The following is a 23,173-nucleotide window of genomic DNA, read 5'->3' on the forward strand; positions in this document are numbered from 1 at the left end:
TCAGGAGAGACCGAGCCCTGGAGAAAAAGAGGGAGACCCTGGACAAGGTACATTGAGTCAATGGTGGCAGCACGAGGCTCAACTAGAGTAATTGTAAGGATGGTGCAGAACAGGACGGTGTTTCGTTTTGTTGTCACCATGAGTCAGAACCGACTAGTGGACACCCATCCGCCAGGAGGCACAGGACAGCCCTGAGCTGAGTCTATGAATGGACGACAGTCCTTTGAAGGGCGTCCGTTCTGGTAAGGAGAAGCCAGAAAGCGCAATGTAAAACCCCAGGGTGCTGCCTTTGGGTGTGGCTTCGTCCCTGTTTCTTATGTGTCCTCAGCAGTGAGGGAGGTGGAATGACCTGTACGTGCCCCAGGAAGTTTTGTGACTGAGCAGGTTAACGGGCCCAGGGCAGGTCTTGGGCTCTGCCTTTCTTTTTGCCAAGAGGCCTGGAGAGCAAGGGTGAGCTGTTGACCTCTTTGTCTGTGCTTCACTGAGAGAACCGCCCTGGTCTCAGGTCTTTTTCTTTTTAAATTGTTTTATTAGAGGCTCATACAACTCTTATCACAATCCATGCATACATCAATTGTGTAAAGCACATTTGTCCATTCACTGCCCTCATCATTCTCAAAACATTTGCTCTCCACCTAAGCTCCTGGCATCAGTTCCTCATTTTCCCCTCCCTCCCCACTCCCTACTCCCTCATGAACCCTTGGTAATTTATAAATTATTATTCTGACATGTCTTGCCCTGTCCAACGTCTCCCTTCACCCACTTTTCTATTGTCCGTCCCCCAGGGAGGAGGTTAGATGTAGATCCTTGTAAATGGTTCCCCTTTCTGCCCACCCTTCCTCCACCCTCCCAATATTGCCACTCACACCACTGGTCCTGAAGGGATCATCTACCCTGGATTCCCTGTGTTTCCAGTTCCTATCTGTACCAGTGTACATCCTCTGCTCTAGCCAGATTTGTAATGTAGAATTGGGATCTTGATAGTGGGGGTTGGGTGGGGAGGAAGCATTTAGGAACTGGAGGAAGGTTGTATGTTTCATCATTGCTACCCTTCACCCTGACTGGCTCATCTCCTCCCCTAGACCCTTCTATAAGGGGATGTCCAGTAGGCCTTTTCTAAAGCCTATTATTTTGTAGCATCTCTTGAGGTCGATGTTAGAGAAAATCAGGAAGCAATCAAAAAGGAGAGCAGTAATAACGGAGCCTCGCTCGAATATGAGTGGTAAATGATAACTCCCAGTCCCCAAAGATCTAAAATTCGTGACAAGAACATGGGGGTGGTTTGATCCGAAATGGTGTGAAGTGGTGACATCTTGTGGCCATTTCTGGTCATGGCAGATGACTTAGAGAATTACCTTCTTGCTGGAGACCCCATGTGCCGATGGAGCAGGACTGGGCTCCATAGAGTTTCCAGTGCCAGAATTTTCCAGAAGTAGATCAGGCCCTTCTGCCAAGAGGTCCCTGGGTGGAACTTTCAGATAGCAAAAGAAAGCAAGGAGCTAATGTCGTCCCTGCCCAGGGACTCCAGATTGCCCTGTAATCTCTCTGGAGTCCCTTTGAGCAGAGAATGGTTGTCCGTGTAACTAAAGTCAGATTCTGATGACTGTTACCGTACGGTCGAACATTGAATTGGTTCCCTGCCCTGCCCTTCTCCACTTTCGAAAACGCAATCGTAGCAGAGTAGAAGAAATTCCTGGTGGTGGAGTGGGGTAGAGTTTGGCCTGCTAACTCCAAGGTCAGCAGTTCAAGCCCACTAGGTGCTCCATGGGAAAAAGGAGAGGGATTGGACAGCCATAAAGATTTAAGCTTCAGCAATTCTAATCTCTCTTACAAGGTCTCTCAGAGTTGCAATGGACTCTGTGACAGTGGGGTTGGATTTTTGGAGGAGGGCGTACATACTCCATAGAGTGTGGGTGTTGAAGGCAAAATACTTTTGTTGAAGGCATACTTCTGCTGCCTACTCGCTGTATGGTCTTGGAGCAAACAAGGAACCTCGTAAGTACCTTTGCTCGAAGGCAGAATAAAAGCAAGAATTACCAGTTGGAATTGTGGGGAGCCAGTGAGGTCAACCATGCTGTGGATTATCAAGCTGATTTCTGAAAATCACGGTGTAGTAGGAAAAAAAATAAATCAAGTCATTTTGAGAGGTGTCCACGGAAGCTCTTTGGATCTGAATTTTCTCATTTTAAAAGGTCGGTGAAAAATAAACTGACTTGGTGGCCTAATGTGTTACCCGTTGGGTGGCTAAACCCAAGGTCAGCAGTTCAACTGTAGCAGCTGCTCCTCTGGCGAGAGAAGCAGGTGTCTGCTCTCCAATGCTAGCTGTGGACACCTACACCAGCGGGTCCACTCTGCCCTACAGGGTTACCATGAGTCAGAATTGACTCACGGCACTGAGTTTGTTTGCTTGTTTAAGGTCACTTCTATTTTTAACCTTCTAGACTTTTTTTACAGATCATTTTATTGGGGGTTCTTATAAAACTTTCCAGAATGTGGTAGTGTTTCTATTTCAAGCCTGTGGCTGTTTCATTGTGATTGGATTTATTATTGTGATTTTTTCTCTTTTTTTTCACCCATCACTGACCCTGGTGGCAGTTTGGGTTTGGCATCGGCTTTGGAACCCAAAGGTCGGCATTGCAAGGTCAGCGGCTGCTCTGGTAGGAGAAAGGTGAACTTGTCTGGTGCCATAGTGATGCACAATTTTGGAAACCTTATGGAGGGTCCCTAAGGGAAACCACTCAGTGGCAGTGGGTTTAGCCTTTTATCATTTTTGTGGCAAGTATTAGACTCTTGGGCAACATGTTCTGGGTGGCTAATTTCTGAAGGAAAAGATAGGCATTTGAGTATGTTATCTTTCACTGTTGATAACTTTGGGGCAAGTATTGGTTTCCTGGGCACTTAGTTTTGAAGGAAAGTATGAGTACGGCATAGTAAGAGTTAGCTTTCATGGCTGGCATTTCAGATTTATGGTTAGCATCATTAAGCAAGTTTCTGGATTTAGAAAAAAAGAAGTAAATGTGTGTGTGGGGGGTGGTGGTGATGGGGGCTTGGTTGGCTTTTACGCCTCACTGCACTTGATGTGAAAGTTTACAGAGAAAATTGATAATATTAGTTCCCCATTCCGCTCCTCATACACATTTTGATATGTGACATTCATATCACTTCCATCCCTTCTGTCCTTCCTGCCTCTGACCTTTCATCCTGGACAAACGCTGCTCTCTCCATGTTGTATGGCCAGTTGTTCTTGGAGTGTGTATCCTTCGGCGCTATTGGCTGAAAGTGGAACCATGGGGATATGAGTTCGTGTTGCATGCCTGAAAGGTGACGAAAGGCCATAATTTCAGGAGCCCACCAGTTTCTATCAGACTAGAAGAAGCTGTCTTTTTGTGGGAGTTTGAGTTTTACCCCATCTTTCTTCCAGGGCCTCTTATTGTGATCTCTTCAGGACAGTTGTCAGTAGTGGTCGGGCACCATCTAGTTCTTCTGGTCACAGGGTAGAGGAACCTGAGGTTCCTGTGGCTGGTTAGTCCTTCGGACTAATTGTTTCTATACATGCTTCAGACATTGAGAGACCAATAGTCCTGCCTTAGATGGCCTGAGCCGTTAAGACTCCAGTTACGATTTACTATAGTAGGATGTCAACCACTGCCTTTGCAAACGGTGTTACACCGGTTGTGTTAGCTGTCCCAGAATGGTGGTCCTAAGCCCCTACAGATCTACAAATGGCTTTTCATATTATTCTTACATGGTCAACCCTATAAGATACTTTATCCATTTGACTCCACACATGGAGCTATCTGAAGGCTCTTGTTGCCGCCAATACACCCTTAGCTGTCCAGCTCCATTCATCAGGACCTGTCTTCATCCTTCTCCTGCTAGATCTCCCACTTCTTGGAATCTTCGGACTTCTTCTCTCTTGGTTTATTCCTTGCTCTTGTAGCACATTTGGCCGTAGCTCTGGGAGAAAGGTCACAAGAGAGATAATGTTTCTATTGCTCAAAGCTTTGTTTAGCTGGCTGGGTATAGAGTTTATGGCCGTGACACTGGACAAGACTAGCCAGCCTCCTCTTTCTCCTGTGCAGTGACTAGTGGTTTCTAATGGCTGACGTTGATGTTAACAGGTCACACATAACCACTATGCTACACACACCCACACACCCACCCCCCCACACACAATACAAACTCAAAACCAAGCGCACTTTCATTGAGTCTATTCCAACCCAGTGTTACACTATAAACAAATATGCACACCCATATACACACGTATATGCACACACATACACCTACATATAAATGTATCTCTATATCTGTACACATACATAGACATGTCTATATACAGGGTAAATAAAAAGCATTGCACTACTGCTACTAGTGGTCTAGTTCATGCATGCACTGCTTTATGCCAAGGAAAATGTCTCTGTGATTAGTGGGTGGCTCCAGAAATGTTCCCACAGTAATGCGCTTTCCTTAGTCTCATTGAAGTGCCTTCAAAAAACAAAAAACTGTGCACATCCTCTGGTCTAGCCAGATTTGTAAGGTCGAAATGGGATCATGATAGTGGGGCAGGAGGAAGCATTTAGGAACTAGAGCAAAGTTGTATGTTTCATTGTTGTTACATAGCTCCCTGACTGGCTCATCTTCTCCCTGAGACCCTTCTGTAGGGGGATGTCCAGTGGCCTACAAATGGGCTTTGGGTCTCCACTCCACACTGCCCCCTTCATTCACAATATGATTTTTTTGTTCTGATGTTGTCTGATACCTGATCCCTTTGACACCTCGTGATCACACAGGCTGGTGTGCTTCTTCCATGTGGGCTTTGTTGCTTCTCAGCTACATGGCCGCTTGTTTGCCTTTAAGATCCCACACGCAATATCTTTTGATAGCTGAGCACCATCAGCTTTCTTCATCACATTTGCTTATGCACCCATTTGTATTCAGCGATTGTATCAGGAAGGTAAACTGGAAACACAGGGAATCCATGGCAGATGATCCCTTCAGGACCAGTGGTGAGAGTGGAGATACTGGGAGGGTGAGTTGGAAAGGGGGAACCGATTACAAGGATCTACATATAACCTCCTCCCTGGGCATGGACAACAAAAAAGTGGGTGAAGGGAGATGTCGGACAATGCAAGATATGACAAAATAATAATTTATAAATTATCAAGGGTTCATGAGGGTGGGGGGATTAGGGAGGGAGGGGAAAATGAGGAGCTGATGCCAGGGGCTTAAGTGGAGAGCAAATGTTTTGAGAATGATGAGGGCAATAAATGTACAAATGTGCTTTACACAATTGATGTATGTATGGATTGTGATAAGAGTTGTATGAGCCCCTAGTGAAATGATTAAAAAACCAAACCAAACAAAACCAAAAACATCCTATTAAGAGAGTGGCCGTCAAGGAGATCCACTGGGCCAGCCACATTCAAGGGGGAAGAAGTCAGCTCTGCAGGTTAAGTTCCCAACTGTACTTGGGAATTCTCAAAGGGCAGCCTTGACCCACTTTCTTGAAGGACACAGGAGGATCACAGGACATAGATGTCCTCAGAGCACACGGGTGATCACAGGGACTTATTAGGAAGAAGGTTTAGTAAAACGGAAAACTTCCTTGGTGAGAAAATAAAGCCAGGAAAATTGTACTGAGGAAGTTCTTTGCATGGACCTGTTTCTTCCTCAAGGTTGCAAGTACTGTGGGGAAACCTTACACTAGTCACCTCTCAGGTCCAAGTTTGCCTCCTCAGCTTCTTCTTGCCCCTCCCACTCAAAGACCATCTCAAAGAGCATGATGCGAGACCCTTAAAGGATGCCCAAATGGCCGTTTTCTCTTCTGTTGCCCTGAAGAGCGAAGCATTCTCCAGGGAAGGCTGCAAGACAGGGAAAGGCTGCTTTCAGGAGTCTCTAGACTTAGACGGAGCATATGTTCAGAGCCAATGGCTTCACATTATGCTATTTTAAAATAAGGATTTCTAAGCTGTAGTATCCGTACTCTTTAACTTGTGTGTGTATGTATGAAATTAGAAGATAATGGATTTCTACCACAAACGTTTTGAACTGTGTGTGTATAAACATACACTTACACGATCTATCTATCTGTCAGTCTGTCTGCCTATCAAGGGGCATATGGATGCTATTCTGTCATTGTACTTTCAGATGGATTTTTAAAATGCTCCTATTGAAGATGAGTGCACCCATTTCACAGGGAGCTCTCTCGGAGCAGGGATCACGGATCATCGGCCAACTCTCGCAGAACCTCCAAATAGCGTCATCCGAAATCAGTATGTGTGCACCAACTGAATGAGCAGTGGCACCAATTTCCTTTCTGAAAAACAGAATGCATGTTTCTGTGCTGGATCTTTCCTGAGGTGGTGGTTGGCCCAATCCTATGGGAGACCATCTGACCTCTCTGCTCTTAGGCTCTGTAGTCATTTCCCAGGGCTGCCGTGATAAAGTACCACAACGTTGGTGGCTTGACATGCCATAAGTTCATTTTCTTACCATTCTGGTGGCCTGAAGTTCAAATTCAGTTGCTCAGCAAGGTCATGCACTCTCCAAAGGCTCTAAGGCAGGGTATCCTTGTCCTCTTCCTGATAATTCTAGGCATTCTTGGCTGGTAGGTATATCATGACTACCTCTTCTTATGTTTCTGTCTCTTCTGATAAAGACATAAATTATATTGGATTAGGGCACAGTCGGCTCCTGGATGACCTCATGTCAACTCATTACACCTGCAAAGATGCTATTTCTAGATGAGGTCACATTCACAGGCACTGCTGATCAGGACTTCAATATATCTCTATGGGATAGTCATTCTTCCCCATCACCTCCTCCCACCTTTATTTGCTTTGTTTAGACTAGTTTGAAACCGGTGTGTTGCCTAGAATCAAAAGAAGTGGCATTTCCCCAGTATTTTTTGCAATCCTTTACAATGAGCACATGCCATTTTATGAAAACACCTTCTATGTTGATGCTATCCTTGTTAAAATGGTTCAAAGTACCTTCCATACTTTCCTGGGCTTTCTCAGAGCCCCAGAACTAGTTATGCTGATGAAGACACTGTGAAAGTTTGGGGTTGAAATTATGTTGTGTGATTCAGATACTTACAGGTCAGTTTTATATTTGGAGAGAGAGATTAAAAATGTATATATGTATGTACTTATATGTGTCACCTTCTCTGTTTTGTGTGTATGTCTATGTACACACACAATAGGCAAGATTCAGAAGAGGATGTGGAACAGGGATTATCGTTACTGATGTCAGATGGATCTTGGCTAAAAGCAGAGAATATCAGAAAGATGTGTACTTGTATTTCATTGACTATGAAAGGCATAATTGAAGTTGTCAAAGGTCTAGTTGAGTTCCTCTTGCTTGGATCCATAGTCAATGCTCATGGAAGCAGCAGTCAAGAAATCAAAAGACGTATTGCATTAAGCAAACCTGCTGCACAAGACCTCTTTAGAGTACTGAAGAGCAAGGATGTTACTTTGAGGACTAAATGTGTGCCTGACTCAAGCCATGGTGTTTTTAAGCGCTTCATATGCATGTGAAAGTTGGACATTGAAAAAGAAGACTGTAGAAGAATCAATGAATGTGAATTGTGCTGAAAAAGAATTACAAAAGAACCATGGATTGCTACTAAAAGAACACATGAATCGGACTCAGATGAAGTGAGGCCAGAGCGTTCTCTAGAGGCAAAGACTTTGTTTTACATACTTTGGTGTCCAAAGAAGGACATCATGTTTCATAAAGTGTAAGGGCAGCAAAAAAGAGAAGGGTCCTCAAGGAGCCGATTGATACAGTGGCTGCATCAATGGGCTCAGGCACAGAAATAATTGTGAGGATGGTGCAGGACCATGCATTGGTTCATCCTATTGTGCATAACGTCCCTATGGGTCAGAGCTGACTAAATGACATCTAACAACAATAACATACACAGCATAACATTTGTCAATAATGATTTTAGGGTTTTTTTGTTTTAATTTCCTCATCTTTATGATGGAATATTAATAGTGGTTGTGATAAATGTATTGAAACAGCTTGATCAAAAGGGGGAAATGTAGACCAAAACCTCAAATTCTCATACACTCCAGACTTTCTGGAGCCAGGAATGCTGGGTGAATCCCTGAAACAATTTCCCAGAGATAATATTTAAACCTTAAACCAAATGTATCCTTGAAGTCTTCTTAAAACTAAACAATAGTTTAGCTTAACTATTAACACATGACTTCCTTGAGCATTACCCTCTTTTAAGAACTATCTTTAAGGAGTCACATTGGCCACAGCAACTTGAAAGGTCATTTAGGAGCAGTTGGGGCCGTGAGTTTATGCTAATGGGGAAGAACAACTCACAAAAGGATGGGGGAAATGGTTGTACAACTAGGAGGGTGTAATACATTTCACTGAATTGTACGTGTGGAAACTGTTGAACGGGCGTGTTTTGCTTGTCTATTCTAAACAATGCCAACAACCAATAAAATGAAACAAATAAAATAAGTCAAGGCTTGTGAGAAAGCTTAAAAGCAGCATGCGTATAAAGCTCTTGGCAGATGGCAAGCGCTCAGTAGAAGTCGTCAGTGAATGCATTGATGTCTGGAGTGAAGGTGTGGAGAGACTTGGGCAGATACAGTAAAGCTTGTCTTTGCAGATGCTTAATGACATTGAGAAAAGCATGCATCGAGCGTGTACTAGGTGTCTTCAACCATGCTGAGAACCTAACCTACATCATATCAGCTCATTCTCACACTCTACGTGGTCAAATTAGCAACCTAGACTGATGGTGTGTCTTTGGGTCAAGTTTAAAATCACAGAGAAGAGGGTCTGATTTGCCAGCTGGGGTGTGGTAAGCAGTGTGTGAATTCCCTTTTCTTCCAAAGATGTCCATATCCTGATGCCCAGAACCTGTGACTATGACCTGATGCACGCACAGTGGATGTATGGTTGGTAATCATTGACTTTAAGAGAGGGGGACTATCCTGAATTACTTGGGTGAGTTCAGTGTAATTGTAAGGGCCCTTAACTGTGGAAAAAGGAAGCAGAGGAAGTGATGTCAGTGTTTTGGGAATGTGAGAAAAGGATCAATCATGGCTAGCTTTGGAAGACGGAAGAAGGGGGCCACGGGCCAAGGAATGCAGGTAGCCTCTCAGCCCAAGCCCCTGCTGAGGAGTTGATTCTGACTGATAGTAACCCTTTAAGACAGAGTAGAACTGCTCCACAGGAGCCCTGATGGTATAATGGTTGGCACTTGGGCTGATCAGTCAGCTGAGAGGTCAGCAGTTCAAAACCACCAGCCAGCTCCATAGGAGAAAGATGGGGCTTTCTACTTCTGTAAAGAGTTACAGTCTTGGACACTCATGGGGAAGGTCTACCCTGTCCTATAGGGTCGCTGTGAGTCAGCATCAACTTGACGGCAGTGAGTGAGTCCATCTTTACAGAGGCAGCTGCATCTCTGTCCCTTGGAGCAGCTGGTGAGTTTGAATAGCCAACCAATGTTGAGCCCACTGAGCCCACTATCTCCCCAGGGGTCCTGAGTGAGCCTCTACTCTCAAGCCAAACCCACTGCCATCTGACAGATCCCGCCAACCCTATCCAGGATTTCCCCCTCGAAGCTGCAAATCTTTATGGCAGCAGAGAGCCTTAACGTTCTGTCAAGGAGTGAAGGGTGTGTGTGGATCCCTAACCTTTTGCCTCGCAGTTGGAGAGCCTCGAGAAGATGGGGAGAGAATCAGATTCTCTGCTACAGACTTAAGAAAGACAAACGCTTTGGCAACGTGCTGATTTCAGCCCAGCATGACCTATTTTTGACTTCTGGAGCTTTTCAATCATGATCATCATCATGATCATCATCATCATCATCGTCATCTAGTGTTGTTCCAAGCTCCCCGGTTTGTGGTGACTTGTTTTGGCAGCATGGAGAAGTCCTTGCAGAGGGTGGGCAGCCGTTGACATTGCTGGGACCAGAGAAACCACAATGGCCTGTCTTCTGGAGTCTGCCGGGGCTGTTCTTGCTGGTTCCACCCTCACATTGCTCCCTGCCCTGCCCCCTCCTCCCCATTTATTCCCCAGAGAGATGCGGGAGTGCTTCCATTTAAAAGTAAGTCAGGGCATGTGGGTCCCCAAGTGGCTTCTTCTGCTCGCCACTGCCGACGATGGTGCCCGGGGCACCGCGGTTCGTTCATGCGTGCTCGCTGGAGGAGGGGATCAGTGGGGACCCATGACACCCTTGGTCTTCTAATCCATTGACAGCCTAGCTCTCCATTTACTTAGGCCTTTGAAACATCCTTCAATAAAGTTCTATAGTCTCTAAAAATAAAAGAAAAAGAAATCCACACAGTGGTCCCGCATTGGGCTGCGATCGGCATGGTCAGCAGTTTGAAAGCACCGGGTTCTCCTCGGGCGGAAGTCTGGGCTTTCTCCTTCCATCAACGGTGGCAGTCCTGAAACCCGCGACGAAGGGGGTGGCTGTGAACCAGCACTGTGTCTCCCTGGCAGGGAGAGACGCTGCGCTTAAGCTTAAGAACTCTTGTGAGGATGGCACAGGCCTGGCCCTGGGTCGTTCTGGTGTCTAGGGTTACTGTGGGTCAGAACCGACTCCATGGCACCCGACAACATAGAAAGTTAAAGGTCCCTAGAACCCACCTTCTCAAGCACTTTGGCAAAGATTCCTCTCGGCATGTCTACAGGGATGTACAGATGCGGGTCAAGTTCACAGTTCAGCATCAACTGTGATGTCCCAGCCTTTTCTCTCCTGTGGTCTGGACTGTGGCTTAGCTCGACGGGGCCTACTTGTTTATTTGCCTTGGGATAGACTTAGGGGGGAAAATCTTTTAGATGGCTGTGAAGAGAATTACCAAGGACGTTTCTATCTTCTGACGTACCAGACAGATGATCAAGCTGAATGATAGATCTGCAGACCCTTGTCTTGGGAGGGTTTGCCACTGCAGAGTGAAGGTGTCCCTGAAGAGGAGGCCACCAGGCTGAGGCCACCCACAAGGGTCAGCGGCCTTCCTAACATCGTCTGGACTCTATCTGACTTAACGATATAGCTTTCTCGCACTAAGCTGTCACGTTCTTGGGCAGTACAACTAGCTAAGGTGCTCGGCTGCTAACTTAATGGCTAGAAATTCGAGGCCGTTCCAAGGTCGTTCATCAAGGGGAGGAACAGACAGTCTCATCTTTTTCTCTCAGAGCAGGTGGTGGGTTTGAACGGCCCACCTGGTGGGTGAGCAGCCCAACGCTTTACCCCTGGAGCCACCAGGGCACCTATGAGACCTATGGCAGGGAATTTGGTTTGGGTGTGCAAACCACCAGATTGGCCACTTGTAGGCAGAAGGAACTGGTGCACACAGTCCAACACCCGGTTGTGAGCTTTCAGAAGCAGACACCCGCCTGTTTCCCTGGATGGTGGTGGGGAGGGAATTTAAGGGAGAGAGGGATGGGTTAAGAGTCTAAGGCAGTGGTCCTCAACCTTCCCAATGCCGTGATCTTTTCATACAGTTCCTCATGTTGTGGTGACCCCCCAACCATAACATTGTTTTTGTTGCTACTTCGTAACTGTCATTTTGCTGCTGTTATGAATCAGGTGACCCCTGGGGAAAGGTCCTTTGACCCCTAAAGGGGTCACGACCCACAGGTTGAGAACCGCTGGTCTAAGGCTTCTGCCCCTGTCTCCCTACAATGGGCCCTGAGTCAGGATGTGAGTTTTGTGAAGAACTGTTGTCCGTCTCCTCAACTAGGAAAGAGGCCCCCTGAGCGTTCTCTGGCCGTAGATGAGACCCAGCAGTGTCGTTGAGGAGGTGAACGCTGTGAGGCAGAGGGGCCTCCTCAGGCTTCCACCCTGGGAGGAAGGGATATGGAGATGGAACATCTGCTTCGGGAGTTTTACGATGAGCTCAGATGACTTCGAGGCAGACACTGGGGTGGGCCTCTGAGGCTGCAAGTGGGGAGATGGTGGCTGGGATGCCGTTAAAGCAGAGGTGGGTCAGATGGACGGGGCTCTGGCTCTTGTGAAGCTGAAGAGACCAGCAGCTACAGAAGTTGGCTGAGGACCTTGGGCACAAGGGGCACTCTCCTGGAGACCAGAGAGCCCTCACAGGCTCTTCAAAGGCATGGCAATTTCCTCCACCATCCTGGGTGCCTTCTGGGCTCACATACCAGGCACCCCTGGGGGAAGGGAAGGGAAGGGACCACAGGGAGTCCTTTAGAAACCCAGAACACTGCACCAAACACATGGCCTTTCATGGTGCCCCTGTATAGAGTTTCTGAAACTGTAAACCTTTACAGAAGCAAACAGCCTCATCTCTCTTCTGCTGAGTGGCTGCTGAGTTTGAACCTCCCACCTTGTGGGTAGCCCGACATCAGAAACCAAGAAGTTTTCTTCAAAGAGACTATTAGACGAAGGAGCTGTTTGCATACTTAGATTGGATTAAGTTTAATAAATATTGAAGATTTAGTTAACATTCCTCCTCCTCCATCCTACCAACTGTTGAATCGGAGATTATGAAAGAGAATAGGGGAGTTTAAGGCAAAACATTTTAAAATAAAAAAATATACATTTTCTTTGCATATTCAAGTACTGATTAGTCATTGAAACCAAACAAAGTGGAAAGACTCCTGTCTGGGTTGTCTACTCTCATGGCTATTCGATCTGTATGCTGAGCAGATAATCCAAGAAGCTGGCCTATATGAACAGGAATATGGCATCCAGATTGGAGGAAGGGAGGAGGAATCAAGTAGAATGACACACCTCCTCGTGCTCCTGTTAGATCAGGAAATTAAGAGATGGGCACTGGGACCAAGCCCGAGGAGAAAGCAATTAGGGGTGGGGGAGAGGGAAGGCAGGGGAAAGGAGCAGTGAGCAAACAACGCCATAGACAGGGGGACAACTAGGGACTTAAAAGCAACAATAAGGAGGACGTAGAGATCCCGGGGGTGTTGGGGCAACAGCAAATCTAGCTGAGAGGAATTATTAAGAGGTAGAAGAAGTGCAAGTGTGATGGTGGGACAGGAAGAAGGTAAAAGGAAACAGAGGAAAGATCTAGGAAGCAAAGCTATGGATAAAGATATAAACATAGGTTTGCACATATGTAAATATATTCATTCATAAAATAGCGGTATTGGCCTATAGACATATATTTATATGGCAATACATTGAGGAGGTGGATGGACTTTGGACATCTGCTCAAGCCCTCCCTCAACGCAAGAACTTTGTTCTGTGATGCTCAACCTCCTGACACAATGACTGAAGACATAATGGGCGCATAAGCAAATGTGGTGAAGAAAGCTGATGATACGTGGCTATCAAAAGATATAGCTCTGGAGTCTTAAAGACCTGAAGTTAAATAAGCAGCCATCTAGCAGAGAAGCAACAAGCCCCCATGGAAGAAGCACATCTGCCTGTGCGATCCTGAAGTGTCAACAGAATCAGGCAACATGCGCCTGAAGGCCACAAACAAACAAAAAACCATCTTGTTGAGAATGAGGGAGGCCAGAGCCGAGACCTCAAGCCCATCTATAGACAATAGAATATCCCTCACAGAAGGATCACAAGGAAGGGATGAGTCAGCCAGGTCACAGTACAGCACAGATGAAACACAGAATATTCCTCTGGCTCTTTGATGCTTCCTCATCCGCCACATCATGACCCCAATCCTGCCTTTCAGTTCTGGCTAGACCGGGGCATCTGCACTGGTACAGATAAGAGCTCATGACACATGGAATCCAGGTCAGATAAACCCCTCAGGAACAGAATTGGGAGTAGTTATACCAGGAGGGTAGACAGAAGGTGGGGGGAGGAGGGGAAGAAGGGGGAACCAATTGCAATGATTGATGCATAATCCACCCCTCCCCCCACAGAGTGAACAACAGAAATATGGGTGAAGGGAGTCAGCAGTCGGTGTAAGATACAAAAACAATAATAATTTATAAGTCATCAAGGAGTCATGAGGGTGGGAGGGGGAAGGGAGGGGGAAAAGAGGAGCTCATACCAAGGCCTCAAGCAGAAAGTCACTATTTAGAAAATGATGATGACAACATGTACAAATATGCTTGAAACAATTGATGTATGGAGTGTTATAAGAGCTGTAAGAGACCCCAATAAAATGATTTAAAAAGCAAAACAAAAGACTGGAGGAAGACTCATTACCAACCTGAGATATGCACATGACACAACCTTGCTAACCCAACGCACAGAAAACTTGGATCACTTGCTGACATAGGTGCAAACAAACAAAAACCAGGCTTCCGTCTGGATTATACCTCAATGTAAAAAAACCCAAAATCTTCACAAAAAAAAGAGTAAGTAACATCATGATAAATGAAAAAATATTCACATTATCAAGGATTTCATTTTACACGGATCCACAACCAACACCCGTGGAAGTTGAGATCAAGAAATCCAAGGATGCATCACTGTGGGCCAATCTACTGCAAACGATCTCTTCAAAGCAGAAAAATCAAAGATGTTACTGTGAGGAATAAGGAGGGCCTGACCCACGCCATGCTCTTATATGCATATGAAAGTTGAACATGAATCAGCAAGTCTGGGGAAGAACCGATGCCTCTGAATCATGGCGTTGGCCAAGATTACTGAGTGGACAGCCAGAGGAACCAACAGACCTGTCTTGGAAGAAGTACAGCCAAAATGTTCCTTAGACTCAAGGATGGAGAGACTTTGTCTCACACGCTTTCTGGGGGTGGGGTTTGATCTCACATGCTTTAGACGTGTTACCAGCAGGTCCTAGTCCCTGGAGAAGGATATCATACCAGGAAGAGGTCCAGTAAAAGGAGGAAGACACTCAACAAATTGGGTTGACACCGTGACTGCAGCAACAATTGTGAGCATACACCGTGCCAGTCAGTGTTTAATCCTGCTATAAACAGCGTTGCTATGGGTGACAACTGGCTAGATGACACGTAACAATAGCCACATGTAGGTGCCACCAGTGCAGTTACCTATGGTGTCACCTCCATCCCACATGGACTGCCTACCAAACCAGACCACATAGAGTCCTTAGTAATGTTTGTGATACTTAGGTTTATTGTGCCAATCTGGCCAATAGGAACATGCGGGATGAATCAGGTCAAAGTTTGATTGGAGGGCAAAGAGGTAAATGGTTATGTAAGGACCACCCCCATCTTGCTTGCTCTCTAGTGATCAGACTAGTGATCAGCTGCTTGAGCGAGATCACTGTCATAGCCTGTGTGCTACAACCCACAGATCATGTTGTTCGAGCCGAGGCTCCTTTGAAACCTGCTTTGCTGGTGTGTACATCACTTGGGCTTGAGGCTGGTGGATGCTGTCGCCGGCTTGCCTTGTTTGAATTTGATATCCCATCCAGGCCTGCTTCACTAAGCTTCTGAGCTACTAACTGTTGCTGACCCACCCTGCTGTTTGCTGCCTGCAGGCAGACTCTGCCTGCCTTGCCTGAGAGGGGACTCTGTTGTCTGCTTCCTTGACCATGGACCCAGCAGCCCAAGTGAGTTGAAGGAGGGACAATGTATTAACTATTCCATGAAAGTGAGTTGAACTGAGCCCTCTGTACTGATGTATGGTCTAATTAGCTGTGATATTCCTATTCACTGTATAGATCTATCTATCTATCCATCTATCTATCTATCTATCTATCTATCTATCTATCTATCTATCTATCTATCTATCTATCTGTAATCATAAGTGTCCTGGTTTTGTTTCTCTAGAGAACCCTGCCTAACACAATATTCATGATCAGATTTACCATAGAATAATACGTGCTGTAGTTGTAAATTGCTTAAATGTAATATTTCTTTTATTAAGTGAATACTAAAAAACAAAACTCTTTTGCAAAATCTTCCTCCATTGAATTATGATATTATTAATAATTGAGAGGACAGTTTAAAAATATTCTTTTCTCTTAATTACCACTTCATTTTTTTAATAAAAATCTCATTGAAAAAAATCTCATTGGTACAGGTTTATAAATACAAATTAGCACTACATTGTAGCCAAAACAACAGAAAAAATTGACAAAATTAACAGCTACAAAAACTGGCAGCCAGGAAAGCAACACTGTATGTTTGTGTCACATGCAGATGCCGCCAGGCGATTTGAAGTTTTTGTGCATAATGTGCACTGTGCCCTTGCAATGGGGTGGTAATGACAGCTTTGACTGGAGCGCATTACAAGGGCCCCAAAATAATTTAGCATAGACTTTAACCTTGTAGGCATGCGGATACACATGAGCTGGGTGATGACAATGTTTCCGTTGTCATGAGTAACCATAACCAATCTGTCTTGGAAGACCTGCACTCAGAGTGCTGCACAGAGGTAACGAAGGTGAGACTTCATCTCATGTATTTGGAGAGCTCATGTACTCAGGAGAGACCAGTCCCTGGAGAAGGACATCATGTTTGGGAAAGTCAAAGATCAGCCCCAAAAGAGGAAAGCCCTCAATGAGATGGATTGATACAGCGCCTGCCTCGATGGGCTTAGGCATATAGGCACAATTCTGAGGATGGTGCTGGACCGGGCAGTGTTTCCTTCTGTTGTGCGCAGGGTCACCGCGGGTAGGAGCTGATTCGACGGCACTTAACAACAACGACAACAGCAACAAAGTAACTATAGTGATGTTTTTTATAAAAATAAATAAAGCAATGTTTGCATAAAACTAGTGTAGACGGTCATTTGGTATCGTCCTGCCACACAGGGTCACCTGGTGCTGTCCATGCCACCGTGTTTCTGTAATCTGCTCTCCCTAACGTGCAAACCCATTTTGTAGATCACTTTTTGTCTTAATCCACGATTGAAATGAATAAAGGGAGCCCTGGTGGTGGGGGTGCAAGGTCGGCAGTTTGAAGCCATCGCCGCTCTGCTGAAGCCTGATGAGGTTTTCTACTCCTGTAACGTGTGGCAGCTTCAGAAACCCACAGGGCAGTTCGGCCCTGTCCTCCAGGGTTGCTGTGAGTCAATGGCGACTTGATGGCAGTGAGTCATTTTGTAAAATAAAACGATTCAAACTCATTTACTGCCTGTAGAAATTAAAATGTAGTCACCCAGACTTCTGTTGATGGACATTAGGTTTGTAATGTATGCGGCTGGAATGAACTTTGGACAAAGGACTTCAGTGCACAAACAGGTCACCCCACACCCTTTCAGAGGCTCTTGGTTGCAGCTACCACATGGGCTTTTGTCGAATTGGCCAGAAAGAAAATTGGGTCCTAGCAGCACAAATGAGTAAGCACTCAACTCCCAGTCCAAAGGTTGGTAGTTCAAATACACCCGGAGCTGCCTTGAAAGAAAGGCCAGCCAGCCTGTCTCTGGAACGTCATAGCCATGAAAACCCTGTGAAGCACAGGTCTGCTTTAGAGCACGTGAGTCCAAATGGACTTGACACCACCGGCTTGGCTTTGCTCTTATATACAAGGAAACAGAAAGTCAGGAGGGGGGGTGGGGTGTGTGTGTGCATTTCTGGCATGAAAGAGTGTCTGATTGTGGAGAGGCCTACTGGCCACTTGTCTCTCACCAACCATGACCCTACTTCCAAGATGATGGAGCACCATGGTTGCTTGTCACTGAGTAAGTCCCTGACTCATGCTGACCCCAGGACAATAGGATCAGAAACTTGCGCTTCCTATGAGTTAGTTTTTAGTGCTCCTAAATGGGGTGATGGAGTGGGTCCCGGCCCATAGCAACCCTCCAGGGCAGAGTAGAACTGCCCTCCTGGATTTCCTGGCCTGCAAATCTTGACAGGAGCAGAAAGTATGTCTTTCTCCAGATGAGCAGCTGTGGATTCAAACAACTGACCTCGAGGGTAGAGGCCCAAGGTGTACGCCATTATGGCGCCAGGGGCTCCTTAACTGGAGCACTCAAGACCAGATCCAAACTCCCCGCCATTGAGTCAACACTGACTCACAGCTACCCCCAGTGGGTATCCCAGCCTGGAACTGTTCATGGGAGTGGAAAGCCCAGTCTTTCTCCCAGGGAGCTGCTGCTGGTTTCGAATTGCCAACCATGGGGATCGTGACCTCACGTGTAACTCTATATTACCAGAGCTCCTAAAAAAAAATGGAGCACTGGGGGGATTTTTATGCCTCTCAGAAAATTCTATCCACCTGCCACTCTGTCCTCACCACAGTAAGGCTTCCAGAGTCTCCCCTTGGCTGCCAGGGTGGGGGGGGGGGACTGGATAGAAAACAAGGGCATCTGCCTCCTGGCCGAGATAAGGAACGGGGGCAGGCAGGAGGAGCCGGGCCACCTGAAGGATGGCCAGCAGCCCTATCTAAGCCGTCCAGAGCCCGGCTGCCATGGGCAAGCTCTGTTTACCAAGAGACACATGGCCCCGATCGCAGGCAACTGCATGGCTTCAATTAGACTTTTTGACTGATGGCCAGTTTAATGAGCCTATTTACAGAGGGTCATTCAACACGGCAATTACACCTATAAATCTATTTGCAGCAGGACTCAAATAACCTTCGGCACACAGCCCTGTATAAAACTGCTGTCGGATTAATTAACATTCATTTCCCCGCCGTATGGAACCAGCTGCAGTTGGTATCATGCTTCCAGTTCCTCTCTGCAGGCCCGTGTGAATGGTACGGTTTCTTGAGGGGTGGTGGTGGTGGTGGTGGTGCAGGGGACTGGGACGGAGGGGACGGCCAGTCGTCATGGAGTTGCGTTTCCAAAGGAACCCTTCATTTTTCTCTGCCCGACCGTTTTTTTCTCTGATTGATGTTTCAGGGCAGTGTCATCCATAGAGGGCACAATTCAATTAATTGGATATGAAATATTTATAACCCTGCTGTATGTGTCTACTGGAAGAGCGCCCTTAATAGATCTTCTCATTAGCATGAGCTGGTGACTCATTTCTCCGCTTTCACAGTCATTTGGAATTAAAAACCAATTAATCTAATATCCCTGTGAATGTTATTAAATTATTGGTGAAACTGCATTCAAGAGATAGTGTGAGGGGAAGACGTAGGCCTCTGGGGGGCTCACTTCCCCTCTGCAAAGCACAGAATGCCAAGGGACCAGTCCCTCTTCCCCAGGGCTTTCTGTTTCCAGCTTTGGGGTTGGTCTCCACTTGGCAAAGAGAGCGCAGCCTGGTGAATCCTGGGGTCTGGCTGCCAAGGCTGCCACTGCCAGGGCTAACAACAAGAACAGCCAGACCAGACAACCGGATTCTGAAACCTGCAAAGCATTCGCAAAATGCAAGGTGGCAGAGAAGTGCAAAGGCAAGACAGACATTGTTTTGGGCAGCTGGGGCTAGCCTCCTTAAGCAGAACAAAGACGGGATGGGGCACCCTCGAGGCTCCTGGCAGTTCCAGAATGCCGGCGCTCATGATTTCTCCGGGTGGGGGCCTGCGAAAGGATCCGTGATGGCAGCCTATGGTGACAGTGCAATGGCAAGTGACGCAGAAAGGCCGGGGCTCCTCGCATCTGGAAAGAAAAGTGCCGGGTCTCATGAACAGATTTTCATGCCACGGGGCATTTTGCTCCTCCCCAGTCTGTGGAGGCACTCGGGTTATTTGCAATCTGCGAGGGAAGAGGCCAAAGATGCTTTGATTATGGGAAGCCAGGATGAGCAGGTTTGTCAAGTGACCGATAGGAAGGGAGTTTGACCCCTGATTTGGAGGTCACCGACTCTAATCACCAGTTAAGATTTTGACATATAGTTGTAAGAACCATCGACAGGGCTCTCAATGTCCCCCTCCTTGCAGAATCTAATGTATCTATTGAGTTCTGACTACGTGTGAGCCATTGTCGCAGGGGTGCCGGGCATGAGTGACACATTTATAATGAGGTGTTCCCCAAAGGACGTGATGATGAAGAAATGTTAGTCTCCTGGTGTTGAGCCCCTTGTTGCAGTGCTTGTGCTCCTCTTGCTCATCGAGGGCCTTTCTCTTTCTCATTGACCCTCTACTTTACCAAGTAAATGGGCTTCTCCTGGGTCTGGCCTCTCCTGATAACAAGTCTGAAGGACAAGTCTTACCATCTTCACAATCAGGAAGCGTTCTTGCTGAACTTTTTCCAATTTACATTCTTTGCCAACAACATAGATCAAATGCATTGAGATAGTTAAGGTTTATTGTGCCAACCTGGCTGATAAACACAGGGGGTGGGGGGTGAATTGAAGGGCGGAGGGATAAATGGCTCAGCGGGCCTCCCCTTTCGAGTTCTCGGGTCTCCTGCTTTCTGATGGTTGGACCAGGGTGCAGCTGCGTTAGCTAGTTCCCTGCTTCAGCTGGCAAGGCTCACTTCCTGCAAGACATCCCTGAGGAGAAGCATATGGACCTACCCCGATGCAGCCCTGGGTGCTGGAGCAGCTGTGAGGAGACCCCTGCCAGTGCTGAGATGCTTACACATTCACTGATTCGGCTTTCCTCCTGCAGTCGGCATCATAGTGTGTGTTTGTGAGATGGAGGAGGACTTTGTGGATTGGTGTCAGACTATGGGTTAATGTTGGACTTGTGGGCTTAGGCAGCACTGGGCTGGGATGCTTTCTTAATATACACTCACCCTTTATATAAACTCTCTCTTATACATATGCGTTTCTATGGATTTGTTTCCCCAGTTTACCCAGACTGACACATGTATCGATTCTTCTTCCATCTTTGTTATATATTGTCCAGCTTTTTCATGCATATGAAGTAATTGAAAATTTGCAGGGCTGGATAGGACAGAGGCTGTACACTGGTACATATGAGGGTTGGAGGTACAGGGAATCCAGGGTGGATGATACCTTCAGGACCAAGGGTGTGAGGGACGATGCTGGGAGAGTGGAGGGTGAGTGGGTTGGAAAGGGGGAACTGATTACAAGGATCCACATGTGACCTCTTCCCTGGGAGAGGGACAGCAGAGAAGGGGGGAAGGGAGACTCAGGATAGGGCAAGATATGACAAAATAACGATGTATAAATTACCAAGGGCATATGAGGGAGGGGGGAATGGGGAGGGAGGGGGGGTTAAAAAAGAGGACCTGATGCAAGGGGCTTAAGTGGAGAGCAAATGCCCTGAGAATGATTGGGGCAGGGAATGTATGGATGTGCTTTATACAATTGATGTATGTATATGTATGGATTGTGGTAAGAGTTGTTTGAGTCCCTAATAAAATGTAAAAGAAGAAAAGAGAAAAAAAATGATTAGGGCAAAGACTGTACAGATGTGCTTTATACAATTGATGTATGTATATGTATGAACTGTGAAAAGAATTGTATCAGCCCCAATAAATTGTTAAAAAAAAAAAAAAAAAAGAAAATATCAGGGGGTGGGCTAGGCTGACCTGATTTCTTAAAGTAGTGATCTTGGCTTTTTCAGGCTGTAAAAAAGATCTTTTGAGGCTGATTTGCCCAGTGTGATATAACATTTGATTTCTTGACTGCTGCTGCTTCCGGGGTTGCTGATCTCCATGCTGTGTTCCTCAAGTCCGGCTTCTCAGGTTATTTGCTGAGCCACCAGCTTGAATAAGTATAGTGAGAAGGTACCAGGCTGGCATACACCTTTGCTGATTAAAAAAAATTGTTTTCAAGTCAACTTAGGCACATAGTGGCCCATAGGGCAGAGTAGAACTGTCAACCTTTCTTGATTTTTAAACAGGGCAACATTCCCTTGGCCGGTTTGAATGACCACCTCTTGGTCTATCTATGTACAGATCCCTCGGGAGCATCATTAAGTGTTCTGAAATTCCTGCTATAAGAATAAGAGCAAGAAGAGATTTGACACATGGAACACACGAGAGAAGACCAGATAACTTGTGGGATGATATTGAGGATGAATATATATATATATATATATATATAGATAGATAGATAGATAGATAGAGAGAAAAATTATTATCTATAATTTGTATGATTCAAAATTTGTTATTATCCAAATGGTTGAATACCTTTGCATGGTCAATAAAACACAAATAAACATCTTTCTAGTGTTCTTTCTGCCAGGTATTCTTTCAGCCTGGTATTCTTTCTGACAGAATCAAATCAGTGATATCCCTCTTTCCATGTCCTCTTCCGAGTCCAGTGTGAATTTCTGGTACCACTGGTACTGTATTTGATTTATCTTTGGCAAAAGTTTACATGTTTACAATTAATATATGGTTTAGGAATTTGTTCATTTTTCAGGTAATCCTTTTTAGTGATACACACAAATATGAATCTCTTCAAGTCAGTTGGCTGGGTAGCTCTTTTCCAAATGTCATGCCTTGGATGCCTAAGCACTTCCAGCTGTATACGTTATCTCAACTTGTAGTCCGTCAATTCCTGGATCCTCGGTTCTCACCAACACGTTCAAGAAGTTTGTTCTTCCTTCAGTACTGTCAGTTCTTAATCATATGCTACCCCTTGGAATGTTTGAATGTTAGCCAGAGTTGACTGATTAACAGCCCTATGTAGCATATTAGAATGACCCCCTTGGGCTCCCAAATCTTCATCGGAGCAGCCCTGGTTTTCTCATGTGGCGTGCCTGGGGGGTTCACGCCGCCAAGTGCACACAGCAACTCTGTACCCCCTCTTTCTTCTTTGGGTGCTTTCTGAGTCATCCCATGTTTTGCTCACAGACTCCTTCAGTATTACAAATCCAAGCCTGCATTTATTTTCTTCTCTACTTCTTCTTTGCCCTTGAGAAACACTGAGCACGTTCTTTCTGTTTGGTCCTCTGACTTCAGCTGCATACACATTCCATTACAATACTCCAGTCTTCTGGAGCTGCCCTTTGAAAACTTCCTCTCAGCTCTTTGGCTTCATCATTGCCTTCCTTTCCTGTAGCTACTCTGTGTTGAAGAGCAAGTTTCAGACTCTCTCCAGACATCCATTTTATTCTCTTCTGTCTTCTAAATGAGGTTGTGCTTTCTTCATGTGTAACATCCCTGACATCCTCTCACAACTTAGCTGGTCTTGTCATAGAGTCAATGTGACAAATCTATTCTGAGATGTTCTTTAAATTCAGTTGGAACATTTGCTTATGCACCCGTTTGTCTTCGACGATCGTATCATGAAGGTGTCCAGCCAATGATATGATTTTTTGTTCTTTGATGCCTGATAACTGATCCCTTCGGGACCACTCGATCACATAGGCTGGTGTGTTCTTCCATGTGGGCTTTGTTGCTTCTGAGCTACATGGCCGCTTGTTTATCTTCAAGCCTTTAAGACCCCAGTCACTATCTCTTTTGATAGCCGGGCACCATCAGCTTTCTTCACCACATTTACTTGTTCAC

This window comes from Tenrec ecaudatus, chromosome 1 (assembly GCF_050624435.1).
Source record: "Tenrec ecaudatus isolate mTenEca1 chromosome 1, mTenEca1.hap1, whole genome shotgun sequence".
Lineage (NCBI taxonomy): Eukaryota > Metazoa > Chordata > Mammalia > Afrosoricida > Tenrecidae > Tenrec > Tenrec ecaudatus.